Raw genomic sequence first — 18594 nt, forward strand, 5'->3', positions numbered from 1 at the left:
AGCCGGGCTGCCCCAGTGGCCCCCAGCCCCGTTGGCCGGTGGGAGACAATATACAGTCCAAAAGCAAGGAGAAAACCACATGCCTGAAGATCTCCTTCCCCATTCATTCATTTGCACAGCCTCCCCTGCACACTAAATGATTTCCCCAGGTTTATTTTATGTAGTGCTTTTCAATGGTTACAGTTGTCAGACGCTTTCCATGACAAGACACCGGTTTTTCAGTAGCTGTTGCCAAAATTCAACTACTGGGGCTTAAATTTTCCAAGCGAGCATCTGCCTCAGTCTAGATTTTGGGGAGAAAACATCACTTGAAATATGTCTCGTGTTTCGTAGAATGAGCTCATGGAAAACAGGGTTGTTTTGTCTATGTTTAAGAAAAAAAAATGAATCCTCACTGTTTCACAGAGCAACACTAACATTTCCATACAATAGAGTGAAACATTGACGTTTGCTGGAGGAGAGAGGAGTTTGCAAGTTCAAAGGCATAAGAAGGAAAGCATCACTGCTGGGGAAGCTGAGCGGCAGCCAGGACATTTTCCCCATCGCTCCAAATGGAGATCTGCCATCAGATAGACGTGCTCCCAGGACAAACCCAGCACCCCACCGGGGACCCGGGGCATGTCCTCCTTGGAGCAGTCACTAGACCCTTGCTGGATGGAGCAATTGCACATGTCCGCATGTGCGTCTGCAAGGCTCTCCCATTGATGCTTGGCCTGAGCACGCGCTTTTTCGCAGGGCAAATGCAACATGGTCATGTCTGGAGAGCGCTGCGGAGGTATTTTCAGGCAAGCTAGTTCAAGATGCAGCTGTGATTACATCATTCATTAATTTGTGGTAGAGACAAGTATCCCATAACTCAAGACCAAGAGAGATTTCTAGCGCTTTGACACTAGAGATTAAACAGAAATAAACACATGAGTATCAGTAAAAGTGACTGCAAAATACCAGAAAGGGTAAGTGGTTAAGAACAGATAAAAATCAGTTATGTTAGCCTGTAACAAGGATTTAACTGGAGGAAAGAGGAGGGGATATAGAGACCATGACAAATTGACAAGTTCTTCACTGCTTATGAATAAAGGAAGTTTTTAAAAGAATAAAGAGCATTTTTAGAGAGGGGAGGTGTGGGCAGGAGTATAGTTGTGTATAGTCCATTAAGCTGAGCATGCTGCATTTTAGACTTGCGTATCTTGAAAAATGGCTCCGAGGTACCTCGTACCAGCATGTGTTGTTAAACCTAACAGATTAGTTAATAACTTATTGTCCAAAGCACTCTTAAGAGACGATGACGTTTCCACTAGATTCAGTAGCTGCCTCCGAGGCACACATGTATCAGTAATGAAATCCTACTGCTTTCTACATGTTTTGGAAAAAAGTACACAAAAAAGGCCCATAAACAAGGACAGTAGCAGTAGATACATTCTTCTGAATCTTTATAGCCTGTTTGGGAACAGTTACATCTGGGCTCTGCCATGCACTCCACAGGGGATCAAATCCTATGTAAAGCAATGCCAAAACCGTCATTTGTCCCTTGGGACCCCAGCATTCAAGGTGTATTCAAGGGACTGGCAAACTTCCATCCCTTTAGCAGGGTCCCTGGGACCATAACAGCACTGCCCTGGCAACTGCGGCCAGCAGGGCCTGCTAGCTCCAACCCCCCACCCTGCTCTGCCCTTCACCCACTTTTTTGCCTTTTTAAGATCAGAATTTTCAGATGTACTCGATAACGACCCAACTGTTGTCTGTTTGTACCAGTGCTGGGGGTGTACCGTGCACTTGGAAATAACATCTCCATAAGCTGAGTATCAAACCGAAGATGCCACACCACTGTTTTAGTAACGGAGCCAAGAAAATCAAGAGTTTTTAAGTCAATGAGTAACTAAATAAAATAACTTGAAAATACCTATTAATCTTAAACCAAAAGGAATGTTTCAGGAAAACACTCACCTCTCCTCCCTACCCTTTGAAAAACTTCAAATAAAGTCTTCAACACATAACATGATTTTTCTTAATTCAAAATAAAATAGTCTGCTTCGTGTTTGGGTTACTCAGACTTCTTTTTTAAAAACTTTTCTGTTTTTGAAATTTCCTTTTAATGCTGGCCTAAAATACACTCAAACCTGAAGGATGACCAAATGAAGCATGAGGATTTTTAAAAAGCTTTAGTAGAAAAATTAAAGATCCAACAAGTTCAGTCTCAGTTCACAAGAGCTCCAGATCTTCCAAAACCTTATTTTAAAAATAAATGTGTCCTTCCCTTCAGTGATTCACCTGCCCCTTTGCAGCCTGTTATATGTAACATGATGATAACAAGACTCAGAGAAGATGCTTAGGCACATCGGGGTGGCCACTGTTCAGGTCTGTCTTGCATCTGCAGGACAACATCTTCTTGCTGAAGGACACTGGTGGCACGGAGCACCCACAGCAGTGCCATGAGTGACTGCCAGCCTTGGCATCCTGCAACAACTTGCCCTAACCGAGAGAGCCCTTACCTATAAGCAGAAGCACACACTTAAAAAACCCTCCAGGATTATGCAAAAAACATAAATGCACATAGGCCTGAGGAGTTTCGCTGAACAAATTGGGCATATTCGTGTGAATGAACTTCCGCAAATTTTTCCGTGAGTGTTGAAGAAATGCCAAGAAGCATCTGTTTGATAGGAAAGAGCTCCATTGCTTGCAGTACTGCAGGCTCCACGCCCTGAAGAGCTCGGAAAGGATCAGGCTGCAGGGAGGACAGGGACGATTCCCTGGGCTGTTTTTAAAGGGTATTTTAAAAATACGGCCTGCACATGGAAAAAAAATGGGAACAGCTTTCATAAAAAAGGTTTTGTTCTATCTGTTCGAGTGAAGATATTTATGGTGTCTGCTGTGTCATTCCAGATTTGTCATGGGCCATTAAATATCCACCTGGATATTGCATCATTTAACTACTGGAATGCGTAAGCATTTCTGCTGCTTGTGAAAGAGCAACTATTAGCTATATAGAGCATAAGTGCTCTGCTATACTTTAACAAATAAATCAGAAAATGGAGCAGATAATACAACTGTGTTCAGCTGTGGTAGACTGACAGTTATGTGTATTTATTTTTTTTAACTGATCATGACAAGAATGTGAGTAGGGGCCGTATATATTATTTCTGGCCTTCCCTTGAGTTTGTTAATCTTCTCTGGGTGTCAGCAGCATTTTGGAGATCCATCTGAGGGGGTCCCTTCTCAAACTAGACCCTGCACAAACACAGTCCGAAAGGAGCCCCTGCAGCCTCACGCACAGGCAGGTGCCTGGTATGGACAAAAAAAAAAGCCCATCTCATTTCAAAAACATGCTCCAAGCTTTGTGCATCTGAAGGTGGAAAGCCATCGCTCAGTCAAGGTGGCTCTGACCTGTCAAGATCTGGAACAGGATTCTGAAATAAGGTCTCAAATTCTGCTTTTGTGCATGAAATGTCCAAACAAAAACCCAACTTTTTTTGACAACCGCAATGCCTCAGAGATGTGTCCGGCCTTAGGTAAGGCTTTTCAGACTCACTTCTCGCGCTAGCTGGTCAGGCTGCTTCACACTTGTGTTCGAGAACTGTCCACCTCTTCTAAGTGTGGCTGGTGATGCACGTTGTCCTCCAAGGGGGACTTTGGGGGACATGCAACATTACTACAAACACCAGCGCAGTATTTAAAGTGGAAGATAAGACTCATGGTGACACAACACACTGAAATGGATATTTCCTCAAGAGAAAGCATCTGATGGCATATTTCATGACTACAGCCCTCTTTGGTGGTCCTGGTTTATCCAAGATTAAAAAAAGGTTTTAATGCCTCATACTGAACTGATGGAAACAAGGTGATACTGTAGCTGTACTGCATTTGGATGTTGGCACATGATGTACAAATCCAAAGGGCAGGGACAGCGCTGGAAAGGGCTGACTCTGCCAAATCTAGGGGGTTTAAAATACATATATGTCTTTCCAGTCCTCAGTGGGGATAGTGGAAAGGAACCCAAACCCTCTCCAAAATCAAAATGTAGTTGTAGAGTGTTATTAGGAAAATGAAGTGGTTTCAGTGGGAGGGATTTAACCAGGCTCAGGGGGAGCTGGAGTGAGGATTTTGGGGCTGGCTCTCCCCGGGGCAGCCTGTGAGCCGAGTGCCCTGCTCGAGGGCCAGCAGCCCCACGGCCTTTGGCCACGGCGCGCGTCATCTCACAGAGTCCCCGGGGGATGTGGATTTTGGGAGCATGTCAGAAAGGTCAGAAAATCTGGCAGGTCTCTGCCCAGATGACATCAGTTTTGGAAGAACTTTGTAGGAATCAAAATCCTGCTGGGGAGAAAGCAAATGTCTGCAGATCCACAGCTGCAGGGGAAGGAGAAACTCTTTCTGCAGGAAGGTCTTCTGGTTGCTCTGCAAGTAACCCAGCATGCCCAGGCCCCATCAGATACCCATTTAATGCCTCCTGGTTGTCACTGGAGTGGCAGCAGCAGCTGTAGAGGTGCAGGTTGGTCCCAAGTAGGATGTTCCTCCCTCCCAGAGCTGCAGGAGGTTTTCTTTTGTAATTCCAAGGGATTGGACCCTAAATCTGCCGTGTTTCCTCTAATAAGCTGCTCACAATGGAGGCCTCCACCCTCCTCCTCTGATACCGGCAACATGGAGCAGTGAGCAGGCGGAGGAAGGAAACTGAGCAAGATCAAGTTCCCTTGCAGAACAATTTTATCAGCAATTTCAAAGCCGCTCTACCCTTCCCAAGGCCAGAAGAGGCAGGTGCTCACAGTTTACTGTAAACCACAAGAGAAGTGTGAAACAACTCTTACTGTACTGGGCCATATGGATAGAAAATCTCCCTTTAGGACAAACATATTTCAAATAAACCCATCCTCAAGGCACACTCTAGGTTTAGGAGAAAGCAGGTCCTATAAAGTAAGCTCTGTGGCACTCGTCTTTGGAGGGAGGGGAGAATTGTTTTCCTTGGCATTTCCCATCCCTTTTTGCCTCAGCTGCAGACAGGAGGAAAGCAGAACACACACGTGGTCCCCAGGACAGCGGTGGGGAGAGGAAAGGGAGAGTTTGCAGGCTGGCGTTGGCATTAGGATGCTGCTGTGCTCTGGAGAGCCTCTCCGGTGCCACCCAGCAAGAAACCAGCAGCTCACTGCGATCAACCAGAGCAGGGAGCACCAAGATCCTCCTTTAAGAATAGATACTGCAATGCACAGAAAACGAAAGCCTTGGTAAAATGCGCAAACAGTCTGTCAATGCAAGGCAAAGAACAGGCAAACAAATAATGACACCAAATAGAAAATTGATGTATCTAAAAAACCCATCGTAACAAAACTATTGTCTCACTACTGCTTTGCCCACTTACACTCTATTAACTGACTTTCTCCAACAACCACTAAAGCCCACAGGGTGCTTAAAATTGGTTGTTCCTTTAGTTTAAATACAGCAAGACTCCACATGGCCAGTCATTACACAGGAAGCAGGGGGGCAGCGGGACCCATCGTAGAGCAACTTGTCCCGATAGCTAAACATCAGCAGACAGCAACAGGTAAAAGTCAGGCTGATATTTGCTTTGCTTCTTTCCCAGACCAAGAGCTGACTAGTAACAGCTGCCTACTTTATGGCTGTCTCTTTTTATTACTTTATTCCCCTCCATGCCCCCCAAAAAAGGCAGGGGAAAAAAAAAAGAATTGCTAAAATTTATGGCTAGAAGAAACCGATTACTGTTGGCAAGTGAACTGAAGGGATCAATTGTTCCATACGGCAAAAGCCAAAGAACTCAGGGCTCTATTCACAAGAAAAGACTGATGTGCTAAAGGGCATGGAAATGCCACTTTTATTGTGTGGCGGAGAATTTTCACATTTGAATCCAAATTCCATAAGAAAGCGTGGTATGCAAGAGACCCAGCTACAAGGGCTGGCCAGACGGCATGTGTGAGCAGAGAGCATGTGCGCGGGGAAAGCATAATACCCTGAGCACAAAGGTTCTGTGTTCGTGTCCTCCCGGCACAATGTCAGGCTTTCACACAGGCAGGGAATTATGTGCAAAATGCCTGGAAGTCAGCACCAAACGTGCTCTGAAACAGGCAAAGCCGGAGCAACGTTCTCCCCTTCCCCACGCAATCGTGGACTGTTAGGTCCATTGCTGGTGGTGATGCAAGAAAACTTGGTCAAAGTCATGAAAGTCCTTGTTTTAAGGGTGAGAGAATAAAACCCTCATGTTTCTGTGCTTCAGGAGAAGGAGCAGCATTCCCAGGCTGAGCAGGCTGGGGCCATATGCCCGCAGATGGGAGTGGGGATGCGGGGCAGGGTGAGCGCAGGCATCGGATACAGCATGTCGGGAGAATTCATCAGAGGTAGGACGCGAAGAAATACGAGACCCTTGGCTCGAGGACAGACATGCAAACTGTTTACGTATTTGTACAGTGGGCCATGTTGATAGAGCAGTTAAGCACGATGGATCCGAAGAAGCCAATTCAAGCCATATTTTTGGACGTGCATCAAAGGCAGCTCCCGATGGGGAAGGGGAGGGATCGAGGCACGGCGCTGCCCCACCAGCACGCCTTGGCCATCTCGGCCCCACATGCCGCGCTCGCTGGGGTACTGTCCCCAAAGGCTCTTGGTGCTGGGTGCTGCACAGAAAGCGGGAACAGATGACTCCTGCTCAACACTGGAGACAGCTATTAATTACCAGATGATTTGGCGCTTTCCAATAGACAGCTGTACAACAGCAGAGAGCCAGATAGGAATTTTGCTTTGCAGTTTTTCAAGCAGAAAATGGGAGTTGGGCCCAAATTTAATAAAATCTCCAGTGACAGCTAGGTACCTCACTCCCCAAAAGGCCTTGGAAATCGCAGCCCTTGCACAATTAAGTGGAAAAAAAAAAAAGTTTTCAGAACAGCCAAGTACAAATTCTTCTAAAGCAAATGCCAACGTCGAGATTTCCCAGGTTTTGTTTTGGGATGCTCTGTCTGCAGGCATCTGAAACTCAGGACACACAAATGTTTATGCATTTAGAAGGAGGCTCGTGGCTAAATTTGGGCAAAGGTTTGTGAACTGGAGGAGGGGGAACAGGCAGCGGGAATGACTTCAGCCTGTGCTAGCGCAGACCCGAAGATCGGCGTTAGCAGCGCAACTCCCATCTGGGGCTGGCGCAGTGGGAGCGGGCGGTATCGATGGCTCTCTGGACGGCTGACAGCACAGATGTACTGCAGCTTAGCCTGTGACTAATTTTAACAAGCTGCTTGCACAGTTACAAAAGGCAGATCTGTTGGCATTTTTACTTTCAACCACCTGGTCTTGACAAACATTTTCTGCAAATAGCACATATGTCATGAGGCTGGACTCGGGAGATGTGCAAGGCAGGGAGGAGTTTAAATCCCGAGGATGGAGGCAGGGGCTGGAAGTGGTCATGGTCGGGATGTCCCACCAAACAGCACAGGTCAGCGTAAGCAGCAGCGGTCAACGGGCTGAAAGAAGGCAATGTTCATAGGAAGAGGTGAAACTTTTATAGGACAAATGATGCAGCTGGACAGGTCTATTGCTCATGATAAACACAGTGCCTTCTCCAGTTGGACTGGAGCAGGAAAACCCACAGTGCATTGACATAAGCCTTGCACCGATTCCTGTCCTTGCTGGGTGCATCCGTATTACATGCCGGAACAAGAGACACAGCTTGAGAGGGAAAAAGCCCAGAAGATAACACAGGTTTGACCCTTTGGAAGAGAACATGTTGAACAGTTTTCATAAAGGGTTTCTATTTAAAATAGCTCCCTCTGTGCTTAAGCCAGCAGGGGAGGACACAGCTACAGAGATGTGGTGCTTTCAGGGCTAAGCCTGGATCGGTTCAAACTCTCAAGCTGGATGCCATTGGGCACTGCTGGGCTCCCTTGGGCAAGGCTGCTCTTTTTCCATGAGATCCAGAGCACAAGCGGCTCTGAGGGACCTAAACATGCAGCAATGACCACCACAGTTCTCCTTTTCTCATCCCACAGTAACACCCACCGCCAAAATTCAGGGAGGAAGGACTGGCATGGATTAGTGTTAGAAGTGAACGTAGCCAAATTCAAGCATCATGACTAAGCACAAAGATAACAAAGGAGCTACTAACGCAGTCTTCATCCCTTGACATCTTCAGTGGCAGGCCATTTTGGAATAAGAGTTATTGGGCTCATTGCCAGAGTGACTGGGTAAATCCAATGATTCACGAAATGTAAACTTCCAGTTGTTGATCTTGTGATACTCTGCCCTTAAAACTAATCCAGCTGTTCACAAAAGTTTCTTCTGGTTTCCTGGAGCCTGGCACAATGAGGGAGATGAAGTGCAGGAGAATACAAGAGTATGATGTCAAACCGGTGGGGCCACGTCTTGACTCGACTAATTCATAGGTCTTTTTCTGCAGATGGGGATGGTGAGGGACTGCTGAAAAGCTGGTCTTTGATCAGATGAGGGAAAGGAGGAGGACACCAATGGTGCAGAAACTATCACAATGAAATCACATTTTCTGCCTTTTAGGAGGCCGAAGCTGGTCCTTCTCTCTGCAACTAGAATTAATTTACTTTGGGTCAGGCGAGGAGGAGTGGATAAGTGGGACAGCCCTGGAAATCTGCAGACCCATTCTCCTGTTCAAACGTGTCCTGGCTCGCAAAGCTGAACTGTTGTTCCAGCTCATTTTTGGGCTATGCTAGAGCCATTTGCAAACTTCAGAATAAACCCAAAAGTAAAGCAAGCAAACAACAATCCAAGAGCTTATGTGTCAGATCAGCTGAAATGCTGGGTCTCTCCTCCCCAGAAAGCGTTTCATATTTTTACTGTGGTGTTACCAAAATGGGTCTCCACTGACCTATTATATAAAGCTCATAGTCAAAACCAGACCATTACAAACTTTCTGCACACAGCCTCACCCCCGAAAAGGGTCAATCAGGAGTTTCAATAGTTGGTAAAACGCACACTTTCAATTGCCTACACAACACACAAACTCTTCACAGCTTGCTTTAAATTAGTCGTGGGACAGCGGAGAGGAATGAGAAGGATTTGAAAAGATGGAGATTTAGGAACAAATGATAATTCATGTCTTCCAGAAAATGCAAGTCAAACCTTGCCTGTTCTGGCCCTTCAGCACTCCTGATGGGAACAGGATATGTGTTTAGCATATCTCCAAGGTATTCTCATATGAACATGACAACCGGGTGCCTACTGTGAGGACAGCTATAACAAATCACCCACATTCTTTTCAAGCCAACGCTGCAATTGTTCTTCTCGCCGGATCATCTGGCTTCAGTGTGGGCTCCCTTCAATTTCTAACACGGAAAGTATTTCCAATAGTTGACAGATGTCTTTCCTCGCTTTACACTCCTTTCTTTCCCTCCTCAGTGTTAGCCTTACAGGAAATACCGAGTTAATTGGAAAGATTAGGGAAGGTCTCCTACAGCTATTGGAGGACAAAGTGGGAGCAGACAGAATGCAGTAAAGGGAAAATAATTCCTTTAACATTTTATTTTAGTATTAAACTTTAAATATTAACAGCCAGAGGAAGGACGGGCTCTAAAATTATGTTGGATGTTTGTTATCACTCAGCACAAAGTAAAGTGATCTCTCTCATAATAATTTTAAACTAGTAGTTTAATTCCTTGCCCACATATAGAAGACGTTTTCCAAGAAGCAAGCATTTGTAAACAGTTACTAGAAATATGATTTGATCATGCTGTTCAATACTACAGGGTATGGTCCAGCTCACTGGTTTATCCCACACACAGACCTCAGGTTTTTTGCCTTTTAATTTCTCTCCTGTGGAAGATGCAATAGTCATTCTCAGCAGCAAAAAAACACCCAAAGAAACACACAGAATTTTTGGAGCATGTAGATAATGAAAATTTCTGTAGAAATTGTCTCTCGTGAGCTCATTAGATTTGGAAGGAGGCAGGGTTTGATGCCAAGATTTCTAAAGGGTGAGGAGTCCTCCCAAAGGATCCAGGAGTGGGATCCAGGTTTTCACCTCCACCTCCTCTCCCCCATTTCATAGACAAAATGAATATCCTCACACCGGTACCAGTTTGATCTGGAGTTTGATCTGCTCTGATTTACAGGCTATATTCAAGTGTGAGTGGTTCCAAAGAATTTTCTTCATGAAAGGACACAAAACACACCCTGTCCTAATTATTTTCCTAAATGTACTGGGGCCGTCTAAGCTGTTTGGACAGCAGGAGCCTACAGTCGTAACGGAGATATCTAAGCACCACTGAACTAAATATATTACTCCTTTGGTAGTGCTGCTCTTGCAGTAAGAGAAGCACCATCCTCCTCAAAAAGAGATTTGTAATCAGAAGGAGAGGGAGGAAAATGGACACCTCTATCCTGCAGAAACCAGCTGCAAAATCCCTGCATGAGGAAAGCATACCAAAGGAAAAAGCTCTGCGTGAGCAATGCTGAACATACAGCACTTAGCTCCTTAGGTCCAGTGTGAGAGGATGCAGAGGTCGGACACGGCTGGAGCGTGGATGTATGAACAGATAATAAATTAAAAACAAGAGTTTTGTGTTTAGACTAGATGAGGAAGCACGGACAATTAGCAAAGACATGGTAATTCGAGGTACAAGTCAGTGACAGTAACTGCAGGGCTCTACAGTGCCCTGGCAGGAAATCGCTTCATTAAGGAGCAGGTCTCTGAGCTGTTACCACCATTACGACTGGTGGGGATAATTTGGGATAATTTTCAAGATCGGTATTATTTGTGGCATGCCAGTCAGCATTTATCCTGCAGGTCAAAACTCAGCACTCATTTAAAAGACATTTCAAAGCATTACCTGCTCAGGCATCTGGAAGTGCTTAAGCATGTGAACCTGTTTGCTATTTACGCTGCTTAACTGTTCCCATGTTAGAGTGTGGTGGAAAGTTGGGTGATAGCAAAGAAAACAGTAAAGTGCAAGACCCAGCACCTTTCCCAAGGCAAGGGGAAGTTAAAAGTCCACTGGCAGCTTTGTTTGCTCTTTGGTTTCTCTTTATCTCATGCCTTGAGAGTCCTGGGGAGCAAGTAACAGGGCAAGGGAAGGAAAATGAAGAGTAGCCATGACTTCAGATGAGGACCTGCTCCGATGACATCAGGATGAAGACTGCCAAAGTCTGATGGAGAACAGGAGCATCCAGAAGGGAATCTGCAAGGAACAAGACCTTAATGAAGGATGCCTCAGCTGAGGACACTGAACAGATGGGATCCAGTGAGGAAGGATCTTCTGCCAGGAGCCATAAAGCCTGAAGAAAGCCCATGAGAATTGTGATGAAGGCCTGCAAGAATGCTTCATGAGCACTACCAAACTGCCAAAAAGAAGTCATAGGCCTGCGAGTCAGAGCAAAACTACCCACGGCACATCCTGGGTAATTCTGACTTAAAGTTCAATGCAGTTTTGTGTTAATAGATCATATCTCCACATGCCACATGTGGTGGCTGGCAGAAGGAAAGAGATAAATTACAGCAGAAGGCAGGCTGCGATGTGTAAAAGCTCCCAAACAGCCGTGCTCCAGAGGCAGGACTGTCGCCGTATGCAAACAAAGTAATAGCAATCAAAGTTCAGTGCTGATAGAGGCAAAGCTGTACACGCTGGAAGGTGCTCACATCACTGCATGGGGCAGAAAGAGACCAACAGCATTAAAGCAGAAGGGACAGGGAAGACCTCAGCTGAACATATAGGCATGGTGAACAACACGCTTCAGTGAAGCTCCATCACGGAGAGCGATACAGAGATAAGCAGGGATGTGCCACTCTGCTACAGGACACTCCGTCCCTGGAGGATGCAGGGCCAGGAGGAGTTCAGAGAAGCTGAGCAAACACTGAGGCAAGAAAAAGGTTCTCCTCGGAAGAGCCAATACAAGTTACCTTAAAAGGAAACAAAAAAGGAGGAGACAAAGGAATCCACTTTCTATTATTTGAAGAAAGCTGATGAGGAATTTCTCTTTTCCTTCTCCCATGACTCCAGAACTACCAGAGCAAGAGCAGTCCAGAGGACAGCAAAAGGCATAGTTTCATGTGACCTCACCACTGGGACATGGAGGCCACTACCATAAGGTGTCACTGAAACTGAAGCCCCCGCTAGCTTCAGGAGGTGACTGCAAATGAGATGTGTATGAATATCCTGAATTATCACTCAGGCCCCAGGCTGGGCACACATGCTACATCTTGAAATTATTATATAGAGCAGTTTTTGAGATGCTGTGCATGGATCTGCAAGCTGCAAAGTTTTAGTGCCTTCTTCTAAAGTAGTTCCCCTTTGGGGAAAGGGTAATGTGCTAGAGAAAAAGTGACAACTTTTCTTTCTGGTCCACAATTATCCCAGCAGCAGGATGAGTCCCCCCTCGCAGAGGCAAGGACAGGCAGCACTGCCGGCACAGCAGGCAGCAGATGTGGCAGCACTCACCGCTACGGTCTAATGCTGCATCAGTGACACACGTGCGGCCGTGCGGCAACGTGAGGACAGACACCTGCCAGCTCCCAAAGCCAACACATTCCTGAGCCAGCGGCAGGAAAACAAACAAATACAACAATGACTTGCCCCAACAGCAATGTGGGGCAGGAGTCCCAGCTTGTCTGAAGTATCAATAAATTGTTCCTCGGAAGAGCATGAGGTTTATCTGCTCTGAGAACACCCACACAAGTATTCGGGGGCATGTATTTCTGCTTGGCTTTGGAGTTATGTCCTGTCACCATCCCTAGGCAAGCAGCCCATGGTGGTGCTCCCCTGCCAGTCTGCAGCGCTCTGCATGCCACAACGTCCCCATGGGATCTTCCAGCTAAGGTGCCCGTCATCCCACATCCAGACCATTTTCCAGCCTGTGAATGGATGCAAGGTGCAGCCACAGCCCAGAAAATCTTGCAACAGCCTGACCTCTACCTTGTGACACCAGGCTAAAAAAACCCTTCCATTTTCACCCTTTAATGCATATTAACATAATTGAAAATTTCTAACGTGAAGGTCTCTGTTTTCTTGTTTTGCTCCCCTTGAGCACTCTGCAGGATAGTTGGTCACCATTTTTCTTCACCGGGTCAGTTCTTTTGCTCTTGCTCTGCCAAGGCTTATCCTCAAATCTCAATTTTCCTTTGAATCCCATCTTGTAATTACCATTGTTATCTCGTTCTTTTTCAAGAGAAAGGAATGCCCCTTGGTCTTTAAATCAGCTCAGATTTGTGACCTGACTTTAAATACATTCAGCTGAAAGCCATTAGCAATTATTAAATTGCCTTTGCTGTAAAATGGCTTAAATTACTCAACTTTAGTCCGTTATTTGAAGAAAAAATATCAATTAAACCTTCAGGTTTAGAGAACTTACATTTACACGTTAGAGGCATTTAACAGTATTTTTGATTCCAAATTTTTTCCACCGGCTTCAAGCAGAGGCCTTCTTCAGAGCACAACTTTCCCGCACACGAGTCCCATCCCCATCCGAGACGACGCTGAGACTGCAGCATGCTTGGACCCAGCGTCGTCTGAGGGGGTGCAAAGCTTGCGAAAGCAAGCTTTGCACCCCTCAGACGACGCTGGGTTCAAGTGTGCCATGGACCTGAGATGATGCTGGGTGCAACAGCATGCTTGGGACCACATAACCTTGGGTCCGTGCCATGTGCCCTACCACGGATCTGCATACCCCCCACCGTACAAAACTCCTTCAGCTCAGTCGTGCAGTGAGAGCCTTACCTAACTCCACTAAACGCTTTGCCCCGATACTGTTGGCAGCACGGTTTGCTCCGATGACAAGAAGAAGGGGGAAAAAAAAAAGAAGAAGGAAAAAAAAAAGAAGAAGGAGAAAAAAGAAAGAAAGAAAGAAGAAAGAAAAAAAAGAAGAAAAAAAAAGAAGAAGGAAAAAAAAAGAAGGAAAGAGTCAAAAGAGTCAGAGTTCTGTTTCTGCATACTCTTGTCCTCCCTGTTGCCTTTTTGGCAGTGAACAGGGCTCAGTTTTCTCCCCTTCTGCTCTGAATTTGACTCTTCTTCAGGGCCTGGGATGTCGAAATGCTCAGGTCCCAGCCATTAAAATCATCGGTCGTACACAGCACACCCATCTGGCACCGGTCGCAAGGAAGGATGGCTGTAATTTTAATGCAATCAATTTGATTTCAGGAATTCAGTTTTTAGTATGCCTAAGAAACCCTGAGCTGCATTTTGTCTCTATAATCCATAGGAACAGATATCAAAATTTGCCAAAAGAGGGAGCATTCCCTAAACGCTCGGAGACGGACCATCCCTCCTGGTGGAGGGTGCACCATTCCTGCTGCCTCCATCCAGCCCAAAGCCTGTGAGGTTTTGCAACAAGGGGAGCTGACAAAAGCCTACAGCCAGACACCATCATGACTATATGTTCCAGCTTGTTAATATTGCAGAGCACCAGGTCATAGCTCCACTCACGAGCGAACAAACGAAGAGTGGTCTGCCCCCTCTAGTTAGGTATGAGGGGGCACGGACTGACCTGGGGACCACAGCATGTGTCTGGCACCCTGATGGAGGCATCCAGGCACAAATTCACCCTTCAGGGACAGCTGGGGCTGGGTGCCACTGCTCGGGGCAGCCAGGAGGCAACACGGGGTGACTACAGGGCAGGGGACGACTCCCTGCGTGAGGTTTGGGGCCACAACCGCCTTCTTTCAAAGAGTTGCTCTGAAACCATGCTGCTTAGATAGTAACTTCCCCCTGGATCCGTCTTCAATACAGTCTGAAGGCAGAAATAGTCAGTACCCTGATACAGGGCTGGTATTAAATCTCTTTTGAAATGGAAGAAGGAAAGATCAGGTACGGTGCCATTACTGATGCCATGAGGGATGCCACTGCAGAGAAACGCTTGCCTCACAAGCGTTTAATTCAAACACCGGGCCAAATTCAGATGTGGCTTCTAAGTGGCACGGATCGAAAGACATTAAATGTTCAGAAAGAGGGAACAAAAGTTTGCAACGTGCAAACCTCCCCCCATGCCCTCCCGCCAACTCCATCTCAGATATTTTCTTAACAGCATTTTCTGGGGCTGACAGTCCCTGCTGCAGAGGAGGCCAGCATGAATCCCTGCACCGCAGTGGTGGTTTGGCAGCTTTATGATGTTTTACATCACTTTTGCAAAGAACACCATAGCTATAAAATTTGTAGTTTTCCTAAACCCCCAGAATCCATTTAATCAAAACAGTCCGGCGGCCGCACCAGGGCATTATGCAAGTGCATGGCTGCTTCTCCTTCAGCTGCCGGAGGAGGAATTTGCTGACAAGTCAAGATTAAACTTTCAGTTCCTTCTGCTCTCCCCAGTCATTATGTGCTGTTAAGAAGAAATTTCAAGTTAATTAATTCAATCTCAGTAGAGGAAAATACATGCAGGATTTCTTTAACATGGTGCAGCTATGGAAGGGAAAGGCTGAGCGTGTTTACTGCTGAGCGGAAAACAGTTCATGTTCTTTGAAACTCCCTTCTCATCTTCCACTGCACAGGGTGTTGTCATGGGGCAGTATTGTTGGAAAACATTTCACTTGACATTAATTTTGCAGCCCCTAAATGGATTTGCACCACCAAACCCCTTGATTTCTGAGCTACTTTTTGTCGTGCATTTTGTTTTCTTCCTAGGAACTGCCTGTATTCACAGCCCATAACTTGGCACGAGCACCAGGAGCCGCACCTCGCCTCCTTCCAAGCCAGAAACCGGTAGGCAGGCGATACAGCCCTATAAAACACAATTAACCTTTTCATTAAACAACAGCTCCCCAAGTGAAAACCAGGCCGTATTGAAAGGAACGAGACTGCTTTATGTTAACGGCATGTCTCAAACCTTAAAATAAAATATTTGTGCTTACATAAATAGTTGGAAAGGTAAAAGTGTCATAACACTGGGTGTTTGTTATTGGAGCCGGAGCTTGCCTCCTGCCTGCAACAAAATGTCATAACAAAGCCTGCGTTGGGCTCGCTGCGTTTACTCCTCGCTGTAGTGTTTAAAAGCCAAAGACAATCCTGAGCTATAAACAGATTGCGTGATAGCTCACGCAAAGGCTCCTGTCAAAGCGGGGCTTATTTTAGCGTGCCACGGACACAGCATGGTGCAGAGCAAGCTTTGCACCCCCTGAGACAACACTGGGTCCAAGCGTGCCATGGACCTGAGATGATGCTGGGTCCAACCATGCGTGGATCCAGCAGCTCTGCAAAGCTTTGCACCGTCTGAGATGATGCTGGGTCTGTGGCACGCTTGGGACCATGGCCCAGCTTGGGGACTGCATGCTCAGTCATGCACTTGGGACCAGCTTGGACCAGTATCGTCTCAGGTCTATGGCATGCTTGGACCCAGCATTATCTCAGGTGGTGCAAAGTTTGCGGAGCTGCTGGATCCACAGCATGGTTGGACCCAGCATTGTGTCAGGTCCATAGCACGCTTGGACCCAGCGTCGTCTCAGGTGGTGCAAAGCTTGTGCACCACCTGAGACGATGCTGGGTCCATGGCATGCTTGGGATTATGGCTATGCTGCCAGCTGCAGAGCACCCTGCTGCTCCCCAAAGCCTGCCCTGAAACACCATCCTCAACAGAAAGTTGACTGCAGACCAGCATGCCCTAAAATCTGCTTTTTGCAGAGAGCATCTTCAGCCCCAGTGCAAGCTAAGCCAGGCTTTCCAACCCACCCGAGTCCAAGGGAGGCTGGAGGGAGACTTTTATCACACTTGGCCAACGCAGCAGCTTCCCAGCTGCTCACAGCACCAGAGGAGCCAGGGCTGGGAACCCTGAGCGCTCGTTGCAGCTCCTCCCCACCAGCGGGGCCCACCTGCTACAGCAGGATGGTTTGGCAGCGTTTCAGCCTTGGAGTCTATCGATCCCATGGCTGGGAGAGGTTTCGGCTGCAGAGGGACTAATATAACTCAGGTGTGCTGCAGGGGGATCTGTGGGGTCTTTGTGTCCCCACACCTCTAAGGAAGAGGAATTGGGCAGCGATGGAGCATGAGTTGGACTGCACAGGGCTCCCGTGATTGGCTTCGAAGTAGCTCTGCCCCGATGGTTGCTCCAAGACAAGGACCATCCCCAGCAGTTCATTGCCACCGACCTGCCTCCACTGACAGCATGCAACCCCTGGGCTCGTAGGTGCCTGTGCCACGTGCTCAGTGTCTGTCCCCTTGGTTTCTACGCCTTGACCCACCCTGGTCATTCAAAGCCTGGATAAGAAGCAAGGAGAGATTTAGCGCTATATAACCGAGGCAGGAAAACCCAGCATGTATTCTGACATGGTGTGACTGGGCAGAGGGCAGGTAAATTATAAGACACCTATATCTGCGAAGTGGACTTGCATCCTTTTTCTTTAAAAATGCCTTAGGTAACCTACAACTTATGACCTGCTTTGCTGGCACAGATAGGTACTGGTCGCTGTCTTGTGTAAGCTGCATACTAGTGGACTCGGAGAGCAACTGGCATTTTCCGTGAACCCCAAAGCAGGGACAGCCTGCACGGTTGTGCCTTACCACGCAGCAGAACCTGTCCTTAGGACTGCGCCTGACCAATGCACTTCTGCAGCTGTGAGCAGCCAAGAATTAACATTTAGCATAAAGCAGCATGATTCCCCCAGAACAGCTGTAGAAATACTTAGCCTAAATTAAATAAGCATCACCATAGCAGCTAGGTGCTTATTTACAAATGAAGACCTGGAGGCTGCAGCTAGACCTGCTTGCCCCAGTCCCCACAGACCCCCAGAGCCAAGGCAGAAGGCTTGCGGGTTTTGCATGGGGACAGGACTGCATGACGGATTGGAGGATCAGGGTTGTAGGCTGTACTGCCCTCTCTGTAGCTCGCTGGGATCATTCAAGAGGTGGGTGATGATTACCAGGTCTCCAAAGGTTAGGGGAGCTTTTCCTGAAGGGTTGAGCCTGTGGCAGAAGCCACCCTGCTGCCTGGAGGCAGATGTTGTGAGCAGGGCTGATGTCTTTACATGAGCAGCCCCATGGAGAGGGAGGTCCTCCCTGAGCTGAGGCATCTCTCTATCACTCACCAGAGACTCTCTCCGCTGGGCAAGGAGGTCACCCTTGTACCTGCACCCAGGACTGTCCCCTCTCCCGTTCCCTCTGACTCAGGGACCCCACTCTGCCTCAGCAGCCCCAGATACTTTCCCATGTCCTTTCCCCACTGGTGCCCTTGGCATATATTTTCAGAAGCAGGTGTCTATCCGGAGGCTCTTAAATCCACACAAAAGCCCCTTAAATCTCCTGATTTCCAGAACCCCTGCCCACTCAGCAATCTGCTCGAGTCCCCAGAGAGGCATCAATCGTGGGTAGCGAGGATCCGCGGTGCAGCAAGACCCCGCGGCGGCAATCCCTCCTTTCAGGAAAGCCCCTGTGTGTTTATTTGCCCAGCGTGGTCTGCAGCTGCCCCACGTAGACCCACTTGCTGGCCTCCCCCTCCTCGTGTGGGGCCGGGGAGCAGCTGCAGGCTCATCTCTGGGCAGGGCGAAGGCGGGCAGGAGCGGCTGTACGGCAGCGAGCAGAGCGTGGTTGCGAGACGTCGGGGGAACAAGCCAAGGTTTCTGTTGCCCTCTCCCGCCCCGCAGGAATTCAGGGTCACATCGTTCCCACCGGGAGAGGACTCCACAGCTGTCCTCCCGCGGGGCTTCCCTGGTCCCAAAAACCTGCCTCG

The sequence above is a fragment of the Gymnogyps californianus genome, chromosome 13 (genome assembly GCF_018139145.2).
Source record: "Gymnogyps californianus isolate 813 chromosome 13, ASM1813914v2, whole genome shotgun sequence".
NCBI classification, from domain to species: domain Eukaryota; kingdom Metazoa; phylum Chordata; class Aves; order Accipitriformes; family Cathartidae; genus Gymnogyps; species Gymnogyps californianus.